At 42.8% G+C, this 20,939-nt stretch overlaps 1 long non-coding RNA gene across 2 annotated transcripts in view; it reads left to right on the top strand.

Moving 5' to 3' along the window:
- Positions 1-19,663, top strand: part of LOC137331174 (uncharacterized) — a 564,227-nt gene extending 544,564 nt beyond the window's left edge. For both annotated transcript variants that reach the window (XR_010965383.1, XR_010965384.1), the window contains one exon: positions 18,411-19,663. This is a non-coding gene — a long non-coding RNA (uncharacterized lncRNA). The remainder of the gene's footprint in view (positions 1-18,410) is intronic.
- Positions 19,664-20,939: the final 1,276 nt, after the last annotated feature.

The raw sequence follows: 20,939 nt of genomic DNA, 5'->3' as shown, positions 1-20,939 counted from the left end.
CTGTACACCAGTGCTGGGTATATAGCATAACATCACATCGTATCAATCTACAATCACAACTCTATTATTTGCTTCATGTTCATTATTGTGAGTCCTTACCACCCCCAACAAACAGCAGTTCAAATAACGAGCACAAGATCCTTACCTTTTGATATATGCAGCTTCTTATACTTTTGTAGTTTGTGTGACATGCCTTCATTTCCTGGTCTTCTGCTCTGCTGGTCTGCCCCAGAGTTTCACATGTTTGTTTCACTTCGTCAGGTGCGAATTGAAGAAGTGACTGTTTCAGGGACCCATTGCACAATGGGACATCGTCCTCTCAGGGACCACAGCCTGTTAATGGCAGTACTACCATTCAATGTTCAGTAGATGTATTAGGCCTGGAAAATTCCAAGAGGGCACAGTCCTGACAGTTATTCTGAGACCATGTCTGCTGAGGAACACTGCCTTTGGCCCCGCTGAGGTTCACAGGGTCAAGAGGTTGGGTCTGTAGCTGCATGGGAGTGAATCGGCAAAGACCTCAGAAATGCCAGTTGAAGCTGCCCAGCCTGGAAATGGGATTTTAGTCCCCCCAGAAGAAAAATCTGGTTGCCCTTAGACAAGGGACCACTTCAACCTCTGTCGCCCTCCCCCATCAGCGGTAACACTTTTTGTCCTCCTTATAGGGGTCCAGGCTACTGGGATCAGACATCATTCCAAGTGTACTATCACGGATCATATGCCGGATCCCAACTGAGTGCTTGGGTGCAGTAACTCCTGACTGTCCCTTAAGTCGATGGCCTTGTTGTAGGCTCCACCCCTTCAAAGGCATCCCGGAAGCTTGCACCTAAGGCTGGGTCCTGACTGAGTTTGCGGCCGTTCCAGCGGACATAACGGTGGGAGTCCGATGGAATAGCCGCACAATTTCAGGGTAAGTATTGGCCCACAACTTTGTTTCTGATAGTGGTATTCACAAATTGCTGGGTTTAAAAAGAATGACACAGTGCAGTGTATTCAACATGAATGCAGTTCATTAAGCAGCTCACGTTTACATGCTGACAAGGCACATGATTTATTGAGTTACGTTACAGACAAAGAAACACGGGCCGGCTGGTTTTATACCTGTGACTGTAAGTTGGATAATTATTTGGTATTGAACTTACTGGTGAAGTCCTGCAACTAGTCTTATGTAGTTGACAGTTTCTGTAGGAGTTATAATCCTATATTCTTGGATGAGATGTATATCAACAAGTATTCCCTGATGGTCAAAAAATCTTTTCTTAGTTCTTCAACCACAGCTAATTTTTGTGAAGAAAGGGCATTCACTGAAAAGATCGCTGTTCAATGTCATGCCCCAGATTTTGGATTTTTGAGCAGTTAATCTATACTAGCGTGCAAAGCTTTGAAGAAAGCGAGAAAAAAGAAAAACATTAATAAACAGAACAGCTTGCTTCTGATAGTATAGAGAGAAGAACTTGCATTTATATAAGGCCTTATTACTGTCACAAAAAAGTATTTGGGCTTCTTTCTGTGCTGGTATGTATGAAACCAGATTTACTTCAAAAATAGCCCAGGAGAGGGGCGAAGCCAAATAATTCAAATACAAGCAGCTTATGGGTGAACATAAGACCATAAGAAATAGGAGCGGGAGTAGGCCATATGGCCCCTCGAGCCTGCTCTGCCATTCAATAATGTCATGGCTGATCTTCGACCTCAACTCCACTTTCCCGCCTGATCCCCATTTCCCTTGATTCCCTTAGAGTCGAAAAATCTATTGATCTCAGCCATGAATATACTCAATGACTGAGCGTCCACAGCCCTCTGGGTTAGAAAATTCCAAAGATTCACAATCCTCTGAGTGAAGAAAATCCTCCTCATCTCAGTCCTAAATGTCTGACCAGTTATCCTGAGGCTATGCCCTCTAGTTCAAGGCTCTACAGCCAGGGGAAACAGCCTCTCAGCATTTACCCTGTCAAGCCCTCTCAGAATCTTATATGTTTCAAGGAGATCACCTCTCATTCTTCGAAACTCCAGAGAGTATAGGCCCATTTTAATCAATCTCTCCTCAGAGGACAACCCTCTCATCCCAGGAATCAATCTAGTGAACCTTTGTTGTACCATCTCTTAGGCAAGAATAACCTTCCTTAGGTAAGGAGACCAAAACTGTACACAGTACTCCATGTGTGGTCTCAACAAAGCCCTGTACAATTGCAGCAAGACTTCCTTACTCTTGTACTCCAACCCCTTGCAATAAAGGCCAACATACCATTTGCCTTGGTAATTGCTTGCTGTAGCTACATGTTAGCGTTCTGTGCTTCATGTATAAGGACACCCAAATCTCTCTGAACACCAACATTTAATAGTTTCTCACCATTTAAATAATATTCTGTTTTACTATTCTTCCTACAAAAGTGAATGACCTCATATTTCCCCACATTACACTCGATCTGCCACCTTCTTGCCCACTCACTTAACCAGTCCACATCCCTTTGCAGACTCTTTGTATCCTCCTCACAGCTTACTTTCCCACCTAGCTTTGTATCGTCAGCAAACTTGGATACATTACACTCGGTCCCTTCATCTAAGCCATTAATATAGATTATAAATAGCTGAGGCCCAAGCACTGATCCTTGTGGCACTCCATTAGTTACAGCCTGCCAACCTGAAAATGACCTACTCTCTGTTTTCTATCCATTAACCAATCCTCTATCCATGTTAATATATTACCCCCAACCCCATGAGCCCTTATCTTGTGTAACAACTTTTTGCGTGGCACCTTATCGAATGCCTTTTGAAAATCCAAATATACTACATCTACTGGTTCCTCTTTATCTACCCTGCTACTTACATCCTCAAAAAAAAACGAATCGATTTGTCAAACACAATTTGCCTTTCATAAAACCATGTTTGACTGCCTAATTATATTATTATTTTCAAGTGCCCCGTTACTACGTTCTTAATAATGGATTCCAGCATTTTCCTGACTATTGACGTCAGGCTAACTGGCCTGTAGTTCCCTGTTTTCTCTCTCCCTCCTTTCTTGAATAGCAGGGTTACATTTGCTACCTTCCAATCCACTGGGACCGTTCTAGAATCTTGGGAATTTTGGAAGATCACAACCAACGCATCCACTATCTCTGCAGCCACCTCTTTTAGAACCCTAGGATGTAGGCCATCAGGACCAGGGGATTTGTTAGCTTTTAGTCCCATTAATTTCTCCAGTATTTTTCTTTACTGATATTAATTACTTTAAGTTCCTCACTCTTGTTAGACCCTTGGTTTCCCACGATATCTGGTATGTTTTTTGTGTCTTCTACTGTGAAGACAGGAACAAAATATTTGTTAATTGTCTCTGCCATATCCTTACTCCCCATTATAATTTCTCCTGTTTCTGCCTCTAAGGGACCAACGTTTACTTTTGTTACTCTATTTCTTTTTACATACTTGTAGAAGCTCTTACAAACTGTTTTTATGGCCCCAATATTAGAGTAGAGGCGACATGGCAGCGGGGGTTGAATGGGCACGTGGGTAACCCGACCAATAAAAAATGTCCATTTCTCACACGAGTGCGATTCAATTGGAGCCACTTAACATGGCTTCCGGGTTTGCCGTCCAAAAGCTGCGCAGCGGGCGGACTGCGCACCCGCATCACAGGCTGTCAGCCGGAGGAGCTCTATTTAAAGGGTCATTGCTCCATTGGCTTTTCCTGGAGCAAATACCCACACATCACAATGGAGCAGCCCAGGGGAAAGGCTGCTCCAAGATTCAATGGTGCCTCACTCCAAGTGCTACTGGATGGGGTGAGGAGGAGGAGGGATCTGTTTTACCTGGCGGATGGGAGGAAGTGGCCTGCCTCCGCCACCAAGAAGGCCTGACTCAAGGTGGCAGTGGAGGTCACCAGCAGCAGCAACATCTCCCGCACCTGGATCCAGTGCAGGAAGCGCTTCAATGACCAAACTAGGTCAGCCAAAGTGAGTACACTTATTGATTCTCCTACATACCATCTTCCACATCACTGCCCCCATCCCCCAACTCATTCTGCACTGCCAACACCACTCTATCACATCACTTCTCACACCACTGAAAACTCATCCTCAACTTACCTGCACTTCCTCACCTACCCATTAGTCACCCCATGATGACCACTCACCCCAATCCTGATCCAATGTGATGTTTCTGTCTCATACTTACCCTCTGATGCAAGTCTTTCATGGTCAGCCTCACCCAAAGCAGTGCATTCATTGGTTGGTCACATCACCATCACTCACTCACACATCTGTTCTTTCTCCTCTTCTAGAAGAAGAGAGCGCAAAATGCACGCGAGAGGGCAAGAACCGGAGGAGGGTCATAACAAATCTTCATCCTCACAGACGTGGAGCAGAAGGTGCTGGAGCTCAGCCGAACCCTTGAGTGCCTGTCCATCGGGGACGCCGAGACTGGCACCCGACAAACGTCTGGTGACATAACTTTAACATTCATCACACAATATGAATTGATGTTAACATGCCTTGCCATGTTCAGCTCCTCAGTATGCTCATGACACATGTGTGATGATGCTTAACATTGCCTTCTGTTCTCTTACAGGGCCTTCAGCGACTGCTGTGACAGTAGAGGGTGATTCCTCAGATGACCTGCCGGCCTCTGAGGGCGCACCGTCACATCTTAGCGAGCCATCCATCCGCGCAGATACTCACACCTCGTTGGGTCATAGTCCTCAGTTAGTTGGGTTGGCACCTGGTGAGTTACCACACACATGTGAACATGAGCAGACACTGGTGGCAGGGGCAGCTGTGGAGGGTCCACATTTTTGGGAGCACTCCTCTCCAGGCTTTCCTCAGCTGGACGCAGATGCAGAACCCTGGGGGCCATCCTTTAAAATGAGAATGATCAAGGGACAGCAGCACATTTGCGAGAGGATGGAGGAGTCCAACTCCTGCATGAGTGGAATAGTGGCACAGGTACGGAGGGAATCTCTGAGATACTGTCACGGGGACGTGAGCAACTCTCAGATAGTGTCACCGGTAAGTGCGGGAATGTCTACGATGGAGAGAAGGCTAGCCTCCGTTGAGCTACAAGCTGAGTTCACAAATGAATCCATTCAGGCCCCGACAACAGCCGTTCGGACTCAGGGTGAGCAACATTCTGCCGCCTTAAACAGGCAGACAGAAACTTTACGTCTGGCAGAACATGGAGTGTTTCCCACAGCACGAGAAACATGCTGGGGATGTTTCAAAATCGGACCCCTGCCTTAATGTGGACAAAATTAAGTACTTTAAGTATCTAAATAAGTGTCTTAACTATCATCCTGCCGGCTTTAATTGCCGGTGGGACTTCCGCATTCGGGAGGCACGCATGCACCCTGACGCGTCAGTGGGGAACCCGGAAATCTGCGGGTTGGAGCCGGGTTCTGAACCTGCTCGGGATTTCCACGATTTTCGGAGCCCCCCACCCCCAACACACCCGCTAGTTCACTGGAAAATTGAGCCCTATATTTCTTGCTCGTTTACTCATATTCTATTTTCTCCCTCTTTATCAATTTTTTGGTCATCCTTTGGTGGTTCCTAAAACTCCCCAATCCTCAGGCTTACTACTCTTCTTGGCAACATTATAAGCCTCTTCTTTTGATCTAATGGTATCCTTAACTTTTTTAGTTAGCCACCGATGGATCACTTTTCCCGTGGAGTTTTTATTCCTCAATAGAATGTATATTCGTTGAGAATTATGAAATATTTCTTCAAATGTTCGCCATTGCTTATCTACCATCATATCCTTTAATCTAATTTCCCAATCAAGCTTAGCCAACTCGCCCCTCATACCTATGTAATTGGCTTTGTTTAAGTTTAAGACCCTAGTTTCAGACTTAAGTACATCACCCGCGAAGAGAATGTGAAATTCGAACATATTATGATCACTCTCCCCAAAGGATCTCTTATTGTGAGATTACTAATTAACCCTGTCTCATTACACAAGACAAGATCTAAAATAGCCTGTTCCCTAGTTGGTTCCATGACATATTGTTCTAGGAAACTGTCTCGAATACATTCCATTGCTGGTTTTTATTTGAGTGTATATTTCATTAGCAGCTCTTTATCAGTTTATGAGCCTCATTTCGTCCTCTCTTCGTCCCGGTCTATCTTTGAAAAGTATTCCTCAACCCGTTTTCTTCAAATTGAGTTGCCTTTCTCAAGCAAGAGAGATAGGTGGGCCAGAGAAAAACTCTCTGGATGACCAGTTGCAAAGGATAATATTCAAGGAATTTGTGTCCGGTCCTATTTACATTACTGTTTAATGTATTATTGCTTCTATCCATTTGCTGCTTAATGAATTTCTTTGGGATTGCTATTGATTTTAAAGGGGATGGAACTATGACTCTTACAAAGAGCTAGCACAGGCTCGTTGTGGCCAAATGGCCTCCTTCTGTGCTGTAACCATTCTATTCTATAAAACCTCACTGTTTTCGTCAAGGGTAACGGCAGAGCTGCACAAAAGTCCCAGGGGAATATGGAGTGGCATAAATAATCGTGTATGTCACTTATTCCATAATTTCCACTTTTTTTTATGCTGTTCAGGGGTCGCTACAACGTCATTGAAAGTCCCCATGAAAATCTGGGGCCAGTGTTTATATACCTGTTATAAGGCCTCTCCCATTCATCCTCTTTCATGGATTTGTAAAGATTTTCTTGGTTCGGTAATCCGACTAAAATGAAGAATGTGTTCACAATTTCCCTGGAAATACTGAAGAGAGGAAATTTTCACCAGCATATTTGCAATGTTACTACATGAAACAAGCAAAGGAATTCTTCCCCCCGTCCCCGCTAATGCATGCTTTTTCAGAGGTTATGTCAACCGCTCAACAAAAACAGCGAACCCTCAAGTTGCCATGATAATTTGTTTTGAACTAAGTTCTCTTTGTCCAGTGGAATGACTTGAGACAAATTAGTGAAGCAAGCAGCAGCGTGCTATTCATAAGAAGAGCTTCATTGAGCGTGGTGCCAAAATGGGTCTTCACTTACAAGTCTTAATGGTTAATTGAAACCCTTCGGGCAACATCTTATCTCTCATTGCTTAGAAAGATGAACAAATATGTTCTTGGCCCTGAGGGCTTCAATTATTAAGTGAATATTACGGCTTTCTTAGTGAGATGAAGGTCACATTTTGTACATTAAAATAACTTGTGTCTCAGCTTTACAATTAGAGTGGTGTCCTACGAGGCTAAAGTTGGATTTTTTTTTTCTGCAACATTAAATTGAACTGAAATGCTATATAATTGGGGAGTTTTTGAGTATATTTATTCCATATCGCATTTCAACTTGAAAAACATCAGTTGGTAGTTCTCCCTTTTACACTGATTGGACAAAAATTGTAAATTGATAGTGGGACACAGCAAATTATTTGGTGTCAGCCTAAATGGTTCATTTAAGATGTTATTTTATAGAGGTTAAATTACGCCCATAATCTTTCTCATTGCAATCTCTAAGGATTAAGTCAGAATTACGTAGGGCCATAATTTGCTGTAGCAGGGCATCAAATGGCATCTGCTGTTCGTTAGACTTGCCCTTGCAAATTTAGGTTTTTTAAAATTTTTGCGTGGCAAGTTTCTGAAAGTACAAGCTGATAACGTCGCAGCGAGGGAAACAGGGCATCTGGGACCAGAATGAACAGGGCAAGCAACTGTGTATCTCCTTGACCAATTGGATTGGAGGGTTGTAAAATTAACAGCGCAAGGACTGAGATTCAAGTGGTTCAGCACTTCTAATCAACCTGACGGAGGAGGATGGTGGTGGATGGGAACTGGTTGGGCCTCCGTTTAAGGAAAAAGTGGAGGGCCTGCAGGCCACCCTGGTGGGCGATGGAGGTGTAGAGGGACTGGACGTCCATGGTGAAAAGGAGATGGTAAGGGCCGGGAAACAGGAAACTTAAAGAGGCGGAGGGCGTCGGAAGAATCATGGATATAGGTCGGAAGAGACTGGATAAGGGGAGAACAAATAGAGTCGAAATAGGAAGAGATAAGTTCCGGGGGCAAGAACAGGCTGAAACAAAGGGTCGATTCGGGCAGTCCTGTTTGTGGATCTTGGGAAGGAGGTAGAATCAGACTGTGCGGGGTTGGGGACTATGTAACCTTCAAAGGGGAATTGGATAAATATTTGAAGCTAAAAATATCACATGGCTAGGGGGAAAGAGCCGAAGAATGGGTCTAATTGGATAGCTCTTTCAAAGAGCCAACAGAGGCACGATGGGCCAAATGGCCTCCTCCTGTGCTGTTCCTACTATGATCGAAGGCAGTGTAAGTTAGAATGGGTGAATTCAATGTCAAATCAGGTGTAGAAAGAGAAATAAAGAGAGAGAAAGAAAGATTGGATTAAGAAAGAGAGAAAAAAAAGGTACAGAAAGGAAAACGTGTTGTGTGGCACTACCACCGTGCTAAATGGGATAGATTCAGAACAGACCTAGCAGCTCAAAACTGGGCATCCATGAGGTGCTGTAGGCCATCAGCAGCAGCATAATTGTATTCCAGCACAATCTGTAACCTCATGGCCCGGCATATTCCTCACTCTACCATTACCAACAAGCCAGGGGATCAACCCTGGTTCAATGAGGAGTGTAGAAGAGCATGCCAGGAGCAGCACCAGGCGTACCTAAAAATGAGGTGCCAACCTGGTGAAGCTACAACTCAGGACTACATGCATGCTAAACAGCGGAAGCAACATGCTATGGACAGAGCTAAGCAATTCCACAACCAACGGATCAGATCAAAGCTCTGCAGTCCTGCCACATCCAGTCGTGAATGGTGGTGGACAATTAAACAACTAACGGGAGGAGGAGGCTCTGCAAACATCCCCATCCTCAATGATGGCGGAGTCCAGCACGTGAGTGCAAAAGACAAGGCTGAAGCGTTTGCAACCATCTTCAGCCAGAAGTGTCGAGTGGATGATCCATCTCGGCCTCCTCCCGATATCCCCACCATCACGGAAGCCAGTCTTCAGCCAATTCGATTCACTCCATGTGATATCAAGAAACGGCTGAGTGCACTGGATACAGCAAAGGCTATGGGCCCCGACAACATCCCAGCTGTAGTGCTGAAGACTTGTGCTCCAGAACTAGCTGCGCCTCTAGCCAAGCTGTTCCAGTACAGCTACAACACTGGCATCCACCCGACAATGTGGAAAATTGCCCAGGTATGTCCTGTCCACAAAAAGCAGGACAAATCCAATCCGGCCAATTACCGCCCCATCAGTCTACTCTCAATCATCAGCAAAGTGATGGAAGGTGTCGTCGACAGTGCTATCAAGCGGCACTTACTCACCAATAACCTGCTCACCGATGCTCAGTTTGGGTTCCGCCAGGACCACTCGGCTCCAGACCTCATTACAGCCTTGGTCCAAACATGGACAAAAGAGCTGAATTCCAGAGGTGAGGTGAGAGTGACTGCCCTTGACATCAAGGCAGCATTTGACCGAGTGTGGCACCAAGGACCCCTAGTAAAATTGAAGTCAATGGGAATCAGGGGGAAAACTCTCCAGTGGCTGGAGTCATACCTAGCACAAAGGAAGATGGTAGTGGTTGTTGGAGGCCAATCATCTCAGCCTCAGGACACTGCTGCAGGAGTACCTCAAGGCAGTGTCCTCGGCCCAACCATCTTCAGCTGCTTCATCAATGACCTTCCCTCCATCATAAGGTCAGAAATGGGGATGTTCGCTGATGACTGCACAGTGTTCAGTTCCATTCGCAACCCCTCAAATAATGAAGCAGTCCGAGCCCGCATGCAGCAAGACCTGGACAACATCCAGGCTTGGGCTCCTAAGTGGCAAGTAACATTCACGCCAGATAAGTGCCAGGCAATGACCATCTCCAACAAGAGAGAATCTAACCACCTCCCCTTGACATTCAACGGCATTACCATCGCCGAATCCCCCACCATCAACATCCTGGGGGTCACCATTGACCAGAAACTTAACTGGACCCGCCATATAAATACTGTGGCTACAAGAGCAGGTCAGAGGCTGGGTATTCTGCAGCGAGTGACTCACCTCTTGACTCCCCATCTACAAGGCACAAGTCAGGAGTGTGATGGAATACTCTCCACTTGCTTGGATGAGTGCAGCTCCAACAACACTCAAGAAGCTCGACACCATCCAAGATAAAGCAGCCCGCTTGATTGGCACTCCAATCTCCACCCTAAACATTCACTCCCTTCACCACCGGCACACTGTGGCTGCAGTGTGTACCATCCACAGGATGCACTGCAGCAACTCGACAAGGCTTCTTCGACAGCACCTCCCAAACCCGCGACCTCTACCACCTAGAAGGACAAGAGCAGCAGGCACATGGGAACAACACCACCTGCACGTTCCCCTCCAAGTCACACACCGTCCCAACTTGGAAATATATCACCGTTCCTTCATTGTCGCTGGGTCAAAATCCTGGAACTCCCTTCCCAACAGCACTGTGGGAGAACCGTCACCACACGGACTGCAGCGGTTCAAGAAGGCGGCTCACCACCACCTTCTCAAGGGCAATGAGGGATGGGCAATAAATGCCGACCTCGCCAGTGACGCCCACATCCCATGAACGAATTTTTAAAAAAGTTTTTTTTTAATTTAATTTAAAATTTGACATTTTAAATATCTCCAACAACAATTAAAACCTGAAGGAATCAGACTCCACACTTATAATAGTTAATTTTCAGTGCCAGAGAGGTTGACTGGCAGTAACGAACACTTATCATGTCGTTCAAAAGGGACTTAGACTGAAATGGACAAGACTTAACTTTCTGTAGCGAGTTTAGTTCGTATCTACCGTGTAAATACTGCAGCTTCATGCCTTTAAATGCAATTCAATGGTGAGGCAGACAGTGAGATGGCCGTTTTCATGAAGCTAGCGGCGGAGCGGCACATCTCGGACAGCAACTTTTGGATTTCCGCGTTTAACCGTGCATCTGCCCTCGCCTGAAGTTGCTGCAGCATTTGCGCGTAAATAACAACAAGCGCCATTCGCCTCACGGTTATTTTGACTGCAATTTATGGCCCATAGTTTTTCCAGTGTAGGATTTACTCATTCTTTACTGTAACATTTTAAATGAAGAATTTGATGTTTTTCTTTAATTTTAAACTAAAACTTGATAATCATATTTAACGATCTTCTTGTATAGGTTTATTATTTCAATATATAACATCAATCATTTTGATGATCTAATCTGAGGTGACCCTTTTTGTTCCTGACAAATGGAATCAAAACCATCTTATTATTTTTTCATATTTCAAGTTCAATTACATAATTGTTCAGACTGGATCAGAATGCAGTTTTCAAAACAAACTTCAAATCCTCTGTCACATGTTGACTTCAAATAATGTTGCAACTGCATATAATCCAAACAGCAACAATTTCTGAATGATATTTTGCCCTCCCCAACCAGATTTCCATGATCGAACGCTGAGGTCAGCTCATGACATACTTCGGAGATCTTAAATCGGAGCTGATCTCTGGAAAGGTTTTAAAGGGCCGTAATTTTCTTTGGACAGGGAGAGGGGACGTGATCCAGGTCTTTAAAATGCCGGGAAGTTCAGATGATATACATGTAAGAAAACTATTTAACTGAGTGCAGAACAAAAGGATGCAGATGTAAAAATTGACAGGCCTCAAGTGAGAGTTGTACTAAGCAACATGGAGGCTGATTGTCACCTTGCTACTGTCCTATTTATGCCTGTAAATGGAGTTGCAGTGGGACGAAAATTGGCTCGCTTACCACTGTTCACAAGTTCCGATTTTTGGGTGGACCTCAATTTAAGTGGCCAGCACTCCTGCCAGAAATAGGTAGGGGCCCAATTAGAATATTGCAATAGGATCATATTAAGACACCAATCCATTTTTTATGTCAATGGGCACTGCTACCATGCCCTTCTAAACTCGCCCACAAATCATGGGCGGTACATGTCGGGAGGCAGCTATTTCTAGCGCTACTTAAAAGGATACATTATATAATTATATACGTTCCTACATGGCAACAGTGATTACACTTCAAAAGTACTTCATTGGCTGTAAAGCACTTTGGGAAGTCCTGAGGTCATGAAAGGTGCTATATAAATGCAAGTTTATCTTTCTTTGCTCACCTGCTCTTTCTTAAAATGCTACAAAGTTTTGAGAGACATTTTGCTGGCGGATTATAATGGTTTTTGGCAACTTACTCGATGTTGAAGTGCTTGTGGCGGCTGATCAACCTTCTGAAATCTTAAGGGTGTACTGGCAACACACTATTTTCAAAATGAGCATCCTGCTCGCAATCCCATTCCGGCTACTGGAAGAGGAGCAGCACCAATGGTTAGAAGGAGCACATGGAGCTGCAGCTGCAAGGAGAACGGTTCAAAGGAGACAAGCTTGCAGGGATATTTACCCTCCCAACAGAGTCGATCAGTCCAGGATAACATACCTGCACTTCCCTGAGTCGTAGTTTGTAAGGAGGCTGCTCAGAACAGATTTGATCTGGTTTTGAGGGTGGTCCTGATTTTGGTGTGTTTGTCAGGGTTACTAAAAGAAAGATATTTAATATATTGTGTCCTCTTCAAGACATCTGATGGGCCCATTCAAGCAATCTGGTTGATGGCAATCATGTGACAAATGCCTCGATGACTGTTCTAGTGATCTGATTGGCCCATGAGGTCCACGTGACCTGCAGAAGCAGAAACTCGCGAGATTTGTTTTTTGCAATAATAGCAATTCTCTTGCCTCTTCCTTGCCTTATTCACACCTCGATTCTGCTGCGCTCCACTCCAGGCCATCCAGCTGTATCTCTTCCAGCCCAGTGTCCCACTCAGTTCCACACAACCGGCAGTTACTCTAGGTCCTGGCCTTTCCTCTCACCCATCTCCAATATTCTAGCTCCACAGCTGGCCCCTGACCCTAAACACCCCAGAACCTGGCGTGGAGGAACAGTGGTTCTCATGGACCGAGCAAGTCAATGGCTGAGACAGGAGCTGAATGGACCCGAGATCCTGCAATGAATACCATTAGTATTTGAAAAATAATGATGGTATCAAGTGTGTGATGAAATTAATAAAGGCTTACTGCCACATGACAGCTATGCTCATTTTTAAGACAGGGGAGGGATTCAGAAGACCACACAAATATAGTATAACATCTACAAGGTTTTATCGTATTTCATGAGATTAAATTGACACAGCAATATATCACATAACGGTTTTCACTAATTATGTTTCATTCCTTTAGAATGTAAGAGTGTGCTGAAGTGCCTCAGAAAGATAGCTGTAAAGTACTTTAATAACTCCCATCCTACTACTTCCTGGAGTGGGGATGGACTCCTGCCAACAATCAAATAACCACTTCTGAATTTCCCAACTGGTTGCACGTTGATTTTAATTTTACATTCTGTGGCACAGCACCGTGCCACCTTGGAGCCCAGCTAAGTGAGGAGGATTCGAGTTGAACTTGGCAGATTAATTTTCTGTGATTAATTTTCTGTTCGTAATTTTTTGGGTTTAAATATTTAATTCATAGGCACACGCAGGCACCAGGTATTATACTTGCTGGATGTTGTAGGCTTGTCAAATGTTCATAAATTGATTTAAGGGTTTAATTTCCTCTGCAGCAAAAATAACTTAATGAATGCCTCAAAGTAGCACAAACAAGATTTAGCGTGGGTGTGTTAACCACTCCACAAGGAGAAAGTAAATCCCTTAGAGTATCTGATTTTTAACACTGAGGATATTTGAATGGTGAAGGCAGCCATTGGAAGACAGCAGTAGTCCCTTCTGGGAGGTAAGGGCAGTACAGGGTGGTGGGGGGATGACGATGAAGGCAGCAGCAGGGAAAGAATGGGCACAATGGAGATGGACTTGAAATGAAGAAATGTCATGGTTGTAACTGGACTGCATATTAGAATTGTCTGATTCCTGGTTGTAAAGTACAGCTTTGCTAATAGATATTGACATCATATTTAGAGTTTGTCCTTCTGGATGTGCATGACAGATGCCACATTGCTCCAGTGATTGTAGTGATACATTGTTTCATCAGCTCCCTGCTCTTAGTTCAAATACTACAGCTTCAGCTCATTAGACATTGTAATATGTATGTAACTGAAAAAAAATCCTTTTGTCCATCCTTCAGTCTGTTTTGTGCCCTTGTCAATAGTCTGTAGTAATTACACAACAACTAACTATGAACTCTTGATTGTTGCAAGTGTCCTCCCCCTCTGGTTCTTAATCAGTTGCGAGATTCAGTAACTGTTTTGGCCACTGTCTTGTCCCATGGGCAGGTGATTTGCTCTGCGCCCAGTTCTGTACACCCACCAGGATGCATTAACATATTGGTACAGGGGCAGCGAGCTGTGTCCAATAGACGCCTGCCTCTTACAGCCCGATGAGTTCAGCCTTCCCGTCCCTGATCCCATTAGAACAAAAAGCTGCCCGTCAATGCCTGCGAGTGCCAGCAGCAGACCAGCCATCTCTGTAGGGGTAGGTTTTAATGAATCTGGGGGAGGGGGAGAGGGGAGGGAAGAGGAGGGTTGTGCGGAGGTCTCCCGTTGTTCTTGATGCCCAGGGGCCCAGGAATTCTTAATTCGGCTCTACCTGTTACAAGCATTCCCTGGCCTACCTACCCTGAGTGCTCCGAGGCAACAGGTCTTTTCTACACCCAACTCTGCTTACCCACACCAAAGCCTATCAAACTTGCCCACCCTCTCCTTCCAGTCCCTAGTGCCCTACCACCTCTGCTTGCTCCCTCCCAGATGCAGGCTCCAGTTCCCCTTCCAACCAATTCCTCCCACCTTAAGCCCTCGGCTTCTCTTGGGTATTGCAGAGGGTGAGTGAGAGATACTTCCTGTTGTTTGCTTTTAAACCGCTTGATGTTGCAAGCTTTATTTGAGAAGCTCAGTGACTAGAAAATGCACCAGTTCTCTGCTAGCCTCTTTCCTAATTTTCCAACCAGGTGGTGCTGGAGGTGGGATTGAAAGACATTGTGAAGGATGGTGATGGTGGTGATCTCCTGATCTATAATTTGACTGAAGTGTTTCTGTAGCGGTCAGAATCTTCCAAGGGAGTTTTAGATTTGTAATGGTGCCTGAGAGGAGAACCATATGTGAGGAGAGACAAAGTCATCTCTGCAGTGATCAGAGGGTCAGAGCTTTGAGTCCACCTTTGGATCCAAGAATGACAAATTGAAATATTTTCCAAATGGCGAGAGACTAGGAACTGTGGAGGACCAAAGAGATTTGAATGTTCATGTACACAAATCATTAAATGCTAATCACAAAAAGTAATGAAGAAGGCTAATGGAATATTGGCCTTTATCTCAAGGAGATTGGAATATAAAGGAGAGGACATTGTAGTTGTAGAGAGCCTTGGTCAGACCCCATCTGGTCTACTGCGTTCAGTTTTGGGCACTGCACTTCAGAAAGGGTGTATTGGCCTTGAAGGTGGTGCAGTGCAGATTCAGTAGAATGACCTGGGGCTTAAAGGGTTGAATTTTGAGAACAGGTTGCATAAACCTGGCTTGTATTCCTTGAGTATAGAAGGTTGAGGAGTAATCTCATTGAGGTGTTTAAAATAGTAAAGGGGATCAATAGGGTAGATACCGAGAAACTATTTCCTCCAGTGGAGGAATCCAGAATAAAGGGGCGCAATCTTCAAATTAGAGTTAGGCCATGTAGGAGTGAAAGGGTAGTGGAAATCTGGAACTCTTCCCCCCACCCCCCCGCACCCCCAAAAGGCTGTGGGTGCTGGGTCAATCGAAAATTTTCAAGATTGAAATCAATAGATTTTTGTCAGGTAAGGATAACATGGATATAGATCAAAGGTAAGTTAATGGAGCTAAGGTACAGATCAGCCATGATCTAATTGAATGGTGGAGCAGGCTCGAGAGGCTGAATGACCTACTCCTGTTCCTCTGTTCCCTGCCTAACTCAGGAGCACTCATCTAAATTGTAGCAACTCTATCCATTGCTACAAGCTGAGATCATGTAACTCGGCACATCCAGTGTTCAAACCTGGGACCATTTCAATACTATAGCTCACTTACTGTCTAACTCAACCAGCTGAATCATTGGGAAACCCAATAGAGGAGTTTTTCCTGGGTCTGTGTCCAGGAGCACTGGATTGCCTAGGTACAGCGAATATTAGAAAGTTGGAGGGCTTCCTTTCCTGATGTATGCTACAGCCTGCCCAATTTTCTGATATTCGCTGCCCCCAGGAGATCCAATGCAGCAGCAGGACAAACTCCCCTGATGTGTTCTTTTAAATTGATAAATCTAGGCAAAGGCCAAGGTCCATCATGTAGCACATGACCAATTTTGAAAAGAATAGGATGGAATATGAAATAAATCACAAATAGTGGTTATGTGATGATAAGCTTGGATTTAAAAGCTTCTGTAAGACTGAGGGAGCCAAGAAGCTCTAAACATTTTGAGGTTTTTGAAAAGAATGAGTTAGACAGGAGACTATATCTCAACATAACAAATTATTACAGATTCAGATCTGCTGTAGATAACTTCTTTGGTCAGTGGCATCAGTTTCTCTTGTAAGTGGTCAGATCCTCTTATTTTTGTGGGAGTTAACTCACACTGCCCTTTATCTACTTATATGGTAACGTAAAGGTCATGTTCCCTTGTGACCTGAACCGGATATTCATGATTCTCCCTTGTGTACTGTTTCAATATATCTGAAGGTGCACAAACAAATACTTAGTGAAACAAGGCCAGATATTAATTGTTAAGCTATTATATTTCATTGTAAGGAAAACATACAGAATGGCCAATATGACCAGACTCACTCAATTCAATCCGTATAACTTATCTTCGCATATTAATATAAAGAACATGACACATAACCACACATCAGTGGATCATCTTACTTCATTTAAACAAGATGGCTTCTAACTATCCTTCAGCATTTCTAACCCCTGCATCTCAGCTTTCCCTTTAACAAATCTAATTGCCCTCGTAGCCTTCCTGTTTCATAAAAGAGCCACTCTCCCTGCCAGCCAGAGTCCCCGACTCTCTTGTTATCTGTCTCTTCACAGACAAAAGGGATCAAAGGACTTTCTAACACAATGGATGTGAGGTGTTCTTCAGTTATCTAGACAAACTTATTGTTTAGTCCATGAAGAAACTTCAATTTTGCAGATTAACCATCTTTCATCTAAGTGCCTCTTTTTAAAAACTTGTTAGAATACACTTTGTTTAAAAAAAACATTCAGAATAACTCTTACTTTTGAATCCTTTCTGTGAACTAAATGGTCAAAAAATCCTGAATGTGACTTTGTAAAGTTGGCAGGGTAGAGGAAGAACAAAGAAACCTATATATTTAGAGCTTAGAAGGAACAAGAGAGGAATGTCAGAGGAGTGTTGTAGTTCAATAAAAAGGAGAAAGGCTAGAAAAATTGCCACAAAGAGAGAGACTTACTAGAGAAGAATTGACTATCGGGTGACAAGCTGCTTCTTCTGCTGCAAAAGAATACATTTAAATTGTGTCTGTGGCAGAACGCCCAGGTTGCAATGAATGAACTGGGCAACTGATGGTTAAGATTGGATCGGCAACTGACAATTGGCTGCATTAGCAGATTCCAAAAATGTATAGAAAAATATTTTCAACCGTATTAACACAGAATAGATGATCTAGAGAAGTAGGATTTCAATCCAAACCCACATTTCAGTTTGACCTTCAATGTACCTACTGGCACAGGCCAGATTTGATCAACATTTCCCTCCCTTCTGGAAATGCTTTAATCTGTTAATGTTAGCAGGGCTGTGGGACTTCTGGCTCACTATCCATCCTGAAAACCAATAGGAAGTCACATTCAAAAACCATTTGGTGCTAGAGGTCTATGAATAATGTTACAATTATGTTTTTTTTAGAGAAAATATTAAGTGTATGAAGTGTGCAAAGGGGAGAAGAGATGTTGCTTTATTTATTTTGTTGAAAGAAACAAATCATTTGACTGCATTTGAAATGGATGCTTCTGCAAGGCTATTACTTGCAAGACTCTGGTACCTCCAGTAATTATGAGACTATCTCTCTGCCCAATTCTGTAGAAATCTGTCATTCAGCACTTGACAAAACCAAAGAACACCCACTAACAACAATTACAGAGCACACCCGCACCATTTAGAGATGTTGTACATCACCCTTTTAAACTCGGCACATTTAATTTCACATCTTAATAAATAAATTACACTGGCTTGGATGTGTTATATATAATTCAAACCTTCAAGATTTAATGCCTGAAAATCATATAAAATGCATAGCTAGTATAATTTATTTGTAAAAGTGACATGACTTTATGAACCAGGACACGTTAATTAACTTTGGTGCTGAATGACCAAGCATCAAAAATTTGATGAATTAAATTAATTAATGGATTTTTTTTCTGCAGCCTACAAATATTATTAATGCTATTGTTATGTGTGCCTTGTATATATTCTTCAGAACGGCCAGAAGGAGATGATGGCTTCAATGTCACATTGTTTAGTGTTGCGAATGAACATATTCAACAAAATGAAACAAGCCTGCAGAAGAGCTGGCCGGCTCAAGCCTTGGAGGGGAAATTTAAGACGTTGAATCCCAGGATTTCCTGTCGCACCACTTGCCTCAGTTTGAGTGAGTCTTAAATGCTCTCCGGCTGAGCTCCTGCATCGTGCGGCAGGTAGAAACAAGGCATCACTTCTCATGGGAGGGGAAAGGAAAGACTGGCTGGCTATTGGCCATTGCTTCCGTCAAATCTCAGATTGGTACTGATGTATTTATGAATAAGTCTGGAGCCTGGGCAAAATTGTCCTGTCAATCAGATATGAAGTCTGATATTAAGAGGACTGCAATGGAAGTAAGTTGGTGGATGTGAAGGGAGGGAATTAGTGGAGCTAATATGGGAAAAATACAATGCAGCTGTTCAACCTTTACTAATCTACATTGAAATTTATTTAAAATATAATCAATACAAGCTTTATGTTCAACTTTGATAAGGAGACATCTCTTGGTATAACGTGGATTCTACTAAATCCTACATTACTGACTTATTCAATGGATTTGCTTAAGCACCAGAGCACCACCTGCTAAGTGAAGTCTAGTTATAATTTGGTCTTCTCCATTGCATATAAAAGGATTCCAATCTCTGTTAATACAGTATATTTTTAAACAAATTATTACAATGTATTATAATAACTACAATGTAGAATGAACACAACAACACGGGCTCATTTTCAATAGTACATTATTTACATTGAATAAAAATTGAGTTTCCTCTTTGAAGAATCTGATCCTTTGATCGTCCTTTTCTAATAATCTGGTCCATGGGAACCACATGACCCATCCATCTCAAGACACTGCTTGGTGGGATTGCAGTGGGTGTCTTATGATTTATATTTATTTTCTTATTTTGAATTGGCATCTATTCTTTTACTGAAAGTTTCTCATTTTATTTGATTTTCCCAATGTATCTTAAATTCTTCTTACTATCCAGTGTAACTCAGTGTGAAGCCTATGCATTTAAGCTCTTGACCATTGCTCTTAAGGCCAGAATGCCATACTTTAACCAAATACCTGGGCTCAGCCTGCACTCACTGGCCCACACCAACCCCTGTTATCATCAATCACTCTCTTCCCCCCCTTCACCCCACAATTCCTGGTCCAACTATTTATATTGACATATATCCTAAATATTTCATACATATGTATTTATAACTCCATGTGTCATCAGTTAAATATTTGTATATAATATGTTTAAATGTAATGATATATAACATTTACAATAAACAGCAATATTTATATTTATAGGCTATATTAATCATTTTATACATTTTAATATATAATCAGATATATTTATATATAATATATTTCTACATAATTTTATACAATTCTATGATATTTTATATTTAACATTTAAGTTTACTAGCACATCACCTGTGGCATTGCTCATGATGAGGCAGGTTATTGGAAGGGTGGGGGAGGGGTACACATTGCCATGAACAGGGTTTGGGCTTATTTGCTGCAATTCTAATAGTATATAAAAAATGGCATGCGTGTTAATGCAGCCTGAAGTCATCTAGAGTTTCATTGTGGTTTGGTTAGAGCAGTCTGCAGATTGGAATGCACTTATCAGTTGCAGGTTGCAGCTCAAAAACAGTTAAGCATGTTAAAAGTGTTTTGCATCTGTAACGGATCTGTGTGACATCTGGAGGGTGAAGTCTGTGCATGTTGACATGCCATTTTTAATATATTACTAGCAGTTCTCCTGTGGCACTGCTCATGCTACATTGGAAAATGCACTGCCTTATAAGGATAGAAGTATTATACCATCGTAATGCATGATGTGTTGCTCTTCTAATGTGTAGGCATGTTTAATTGGTGTTGTGTAAGCACTGGGTGAGTTCATTCACAGCTTAATTGTATACAGGCTGCAAATCAGAACCCTGGCTTTTGTTTGTGAAAAGATCAATTAACTGCCTGCAGATATTGTGTCCTTGGAGAGTTTTTCTGTACATTGCAAATGGTTGTCTTTGTTTCTTTATACCTTTTTAAAGTGTCATACAAAAATTTCCATTAGTGTATGATGTCTGAAGTGTAGTATACAGTAGTTTGCTCAAACGTAATATAAATAGAATGACTAGCAGATCTCCCTTGGCCTTGCTCATGATGTGTCAGATGTCACAGCGGTACAGGATACAATGGAGGTGCAATACCACCTAGTGGCTGCAGCCTGCTACTACAGTGACTCTGGGTGCTGTTTACACAGGGAATTCCCATTATAACTGATTACATAAGCAGTCTTAGTTTTAAATGTTAACATAGAAAGCATGACAACAGAAAGTAAAAATTGTGGACAGGAAATGCAAACATACACGGATTTTTAATATATGATAGAAAACAGATTTCTAATTATTAAATATCACATGCATTCTATTCACTTGTAATGTATATTGCATTTTGTTATGTAGCTATAGTGGTATAAATACTTATTTT

The sequence above is a fragment of the Heptranchias perlo genome, chromosome 13 (genome assembly GCF_035084215.1).
Source record: "Heptranchias perlo isolate sHepPer1 chromosome 13, sHepPer1.hap1, whole genome shotgun sequence".
Lineage (NCBI taxonomy): Eukaryota > Metazoa > Chordata > Chondrichthyes > Hexanchiformes > Hexanchidae > Heptranchias > Heptranchias perlo.
Note: the sequence above shows the minus strand (reverse complement) of the source record. Positions and strands in the feature narration are given on the sequence as shown.